The 3,192-nt window shown below is 66.2% G+C and overlaps 1 protein-coding gene across 2 annotated transcripts in view; it reads left to right on the top strand.

Annotated features, from left to right (window-relative positions):
- Window positions 1-1,320: 1,320 nt before the first annotated feature.
- LOC113203118 (uncharacterized) overlaps window positions 1,321-3,192 on the top strand; it is a 151,145-nt gene continuing 149,273 nt past the window's right edge. The window contains exon 1 of one of the 2 annotated variants that reach the window (XM_026417634.2): window positions 1,321-1,807. The gene's annotated coding sequence lies outside the window, so the exon portion shown is untranslated. The remainder of the gene's footprint in view (window positions 1,808-3,192) is intronic. The other variant, XM_052270110.1, reaches the window with a different exon arrangement.

Below are 3,192 nucleotides of genomic sequence, written 5' to 3'. Positions count from 1 at the left end.
CGTGGCGGGGCGTGGCGGGGCCCAGGTCAGCAGCCGTTGGACTGGTTGCACGGGGGAACTGGGCCAGATCTGGAAATCGATGTGAGCGGTTCGACCCGACAAGGATCGCGCGGAGTGCGAGGAGAGGAAGAAGGGCACGGCAGGACGCAGGAAAAGGGCGAGAGAGAAAGACAGAGATAGAGAGAACGAGAGGGAGAGGAGAGATAGACAGAATTAAAATAAGTCACGATATACCCGGGCGATAAGTCGCAGCTCTAAATAAGACCATTTCTGCGCAATTACCACCGCTCGCCTATCTGCACCTAATTATTTACGTACTCAGCCTTCAGAGCCTCGGGGCCAGCGGGGACAGTTGCGCCGCGCTAACGTTGGCCACAACCCATCAAGTCCTCTCCGAATTGATTCCCGCGAGTATCCCGCTGCCGCCGGCGCCCTTCTCTCCAACGCGGCCCTCCCGGCGAATCAGAGGGAAGATCTCGGCGGAATATAAATGAACAATTACGGGGCAGAGCCGGTGGCGGTGGCGGTGCTGCATTGGCGGTGACGGGCCTGGGGCCTCGGGGCACGAGATGGACACCGCCGGCCCGCCCCAAGCCCGCACCCCGTCCTCACCGCCGGCACTTCCCCCGGGCCCGGGGACCGACGGGTGTAGCGCGGGGCTGGGAGCGGGGGCGGAGGACAGCCAGGGGCCCACACGGCCGACTCTGGCGGTGTGTTGTATACAGATGATAAAAGGAGCGACAAAAATAAAAACCGCAAAAAAGTGGCCGAGCGAGGAGGGGTTGGCGGTAAGCAAGTTGACGGCGGTGTTTCCTGCACCCGCCCGCCCCGCGGCCCGCCCCGGACACACATGTTCATATTTCATCCTCGGCCGCCTGAGGCTGCGATAAGTTTGTATCCAGCAGCCGCCTGCAGCGAGGCTAGGCCGGCCGGGCGTCCTGCCGCTGCCGCTACATCTCTAATAACCGCCGCCGCTGCCGCAGAGCTCCCAGCCCGGCCGAGCAAGGAGCAGGAGGTGGAGGAGGAGAGGGGCGCACCTCCTCGACGACGCCCGCCGCCCGCCTCGCGCCTTGGGGCCGTGGCCGCGAGCCGAGTCCCGCCCCGCCGTGCCGCACCGCTCCCGCTGGGCCCCTACGCGGGGCGTGGCGGGGCGTGGCGGGGCGTGCGGCATGCAGGCAGGGGCAGGTCCGCCGCCGGCATGACAGCAGCAGCGCCTCGCCCCGCCCCGCCACTCTCCTCCGCCTCGCCTCTCGCCGCGCCCCGCCGCGCCACGCCGCCCGCTCCGCCGCAGACGAGCAGGCGAGCCGCCGTCGCCGGCCTGCCCGCCTGCTCTGGGTAGCTGCTGGCTGGTCGGCTCGGCCGGCGAACTTGTTTGGTTCGGTCCGGAGGAGGAGGCAGAGGTTCGAGAGCGTGTGTCGCCGCGTGCGTTCGCTGACAGCTCGTGCGCCGTGTTGTGTCGTGTCGTGTCGCGTGTGTCGTTTATGTTGTGTTGTGCTTGTGTTTCATCGTCTGTTGGCGTGACGGCCCCCTTTCCTTTACCGTCCGGTGCGCCCTCCGTGTGCCTCCAGCTGTGGCTGGCTGATAGTGTGCGAAGCCCCCCCCCCCCGTCCCCTCCCTTGTGTCTTCCCCCGCTGTGTTCACCTTGCTCTTGGCCTCGACGCAGCAGAGCCCCGGCTTGGCAGCTCTCCCGGATTGGATATGGACGCCGCCGCCGCCGCAACACTGATCGCCGGGGGACGGGTTGACAACACGACCTCGGCCACCACCTCGTTGAAGACAACGTGACCCCCGCGTCCTCCTTCGGCAGGTGGGTTGGCTGACCTGGACCTGGGTGTGCGGAGCGTCAGCTGAGAGGAGACGGCCTCGGCCGCGTCCAGCAGGAGGTCGGCCCCGCGAGGTGTAATTACGTGGTCGTTGGCGACCGCGGTGCGGAGCCGAGCGTGCGGGAGACACCACGGGAACGTCGTTCGCAGTAAAAGTCGACGAGAAAGTGGCCGGACAAGCCTTGCCGTCCCCTCCAGGTTCCGAAGAGTGTCCGTCCCGTCTATAGCGCTCCTCCACGCAAGGCGCTCGCATCATCATCACTTCCAAAGTCGATTGAAAAAGAGAACTGCTGAAGTGTGCAGGTCCGAAGGTGTGGGGCAGCGGCGCCGCCGGCCGCCGGCCTGACGGCTGGGCTGGGGGGCCTGGCACCTCTCGGCCGCCGGAACCAAACAGCCTCGCGCCCTTGACACCTTGAAGGAACGAAACGTCGAACCGCCCCGGCTCGGCTCGGCCCGGCCCAGCAGACTGATTCCGAAGAGCGCTCAAGGGGAGCTGTCCTATGAGTGCGACAAGGATGGAGCTATACGGAAGGTATAGGAGAGCGCTCTTCGGAATCAGTCGGCAGCCCAGCCCAGCCCAGCCCAGCCCAGCAGGAGGTCCTCGCCTCGTCGGCGTCGGCCTTTTAAACGCCAAGTCATGTTGACTGGCCCTCGGCCGCCCGTGGCCCTCTGCTGCGGCGCCCGGCGCGCCCTTCACTGACAACAGCGCGGGCTCCGGGAGAGACGACGTCCCAACTTGTGAATACTTTGTGCCTCGCTTTGGACGGATGGGTCCGCCCGTCAGCGTGGTGCTGCTGCCCATGCTCGTGGGCTGGGCTTCCCTTCCCCCGTGCGGCGTGGCCTCCCTGGGCGCGCCCGTAACCTTCCCCCCTGCTGCTGCTGCTGGCCATTTGAATATTCCCGCGCAAACGGGCCGCGTCGCTATTCCCGCCGTAACGCCCTGCGCACATAGCGCCCGGCGCGCGCAAAGCGCTCGTGGCGTGTAAGTGAGCGCGGCCATTTATAGACTGCGCGCTCCCCGCCCCCTTTCTCTTATAACCCCAGACATGACCAGATTGTTCTCGTTGGCGGGGCGGGGCCGGGTGGGCTGGCCGTGGGTGGGTTGCTTGTACAAGTGTGCGGTGTCCTGGTGTCCGTCATCCTGGACCCCGCCTCGCGCACTGGGGGGTCCATAGCGTTCGGCCCTACTGCCTGGCCGTCCGGCCGCCGCCCTGGCCAGGCCATGTGTGTGCCCACCCAACACAAATGTCTGCCCCTGCGGCCGCCCGGCCCGCGCGGGTGGGAGGAAGAGGGGAGTGCTTATTGTCTGAAGAAGGTGATGCTGCCAGACTATTTCGAGCTATTAGTAAGTATAGCCCTAAACTCCCCC

This window comes from Frankliniella occidentalis, unplaced genomic scaffold, assembly GCF_000697945.3.
Source record: "Frankliniella occidentalis isolate FOCC.00 unplaced genomic scaffold, Focc_3.1 Scaffold111, whole genome shotgun sequence".
Taxonomy (NCBI): Eukaryota; Metazoa; Arthropoda; class Insecta; order Thysanoptera; family Thripidae; genus Frankliniella; species Frankliniella occidentalis.
This window is presented reverse-complemented; position numbering and strand designations above follow the sequence as displayed.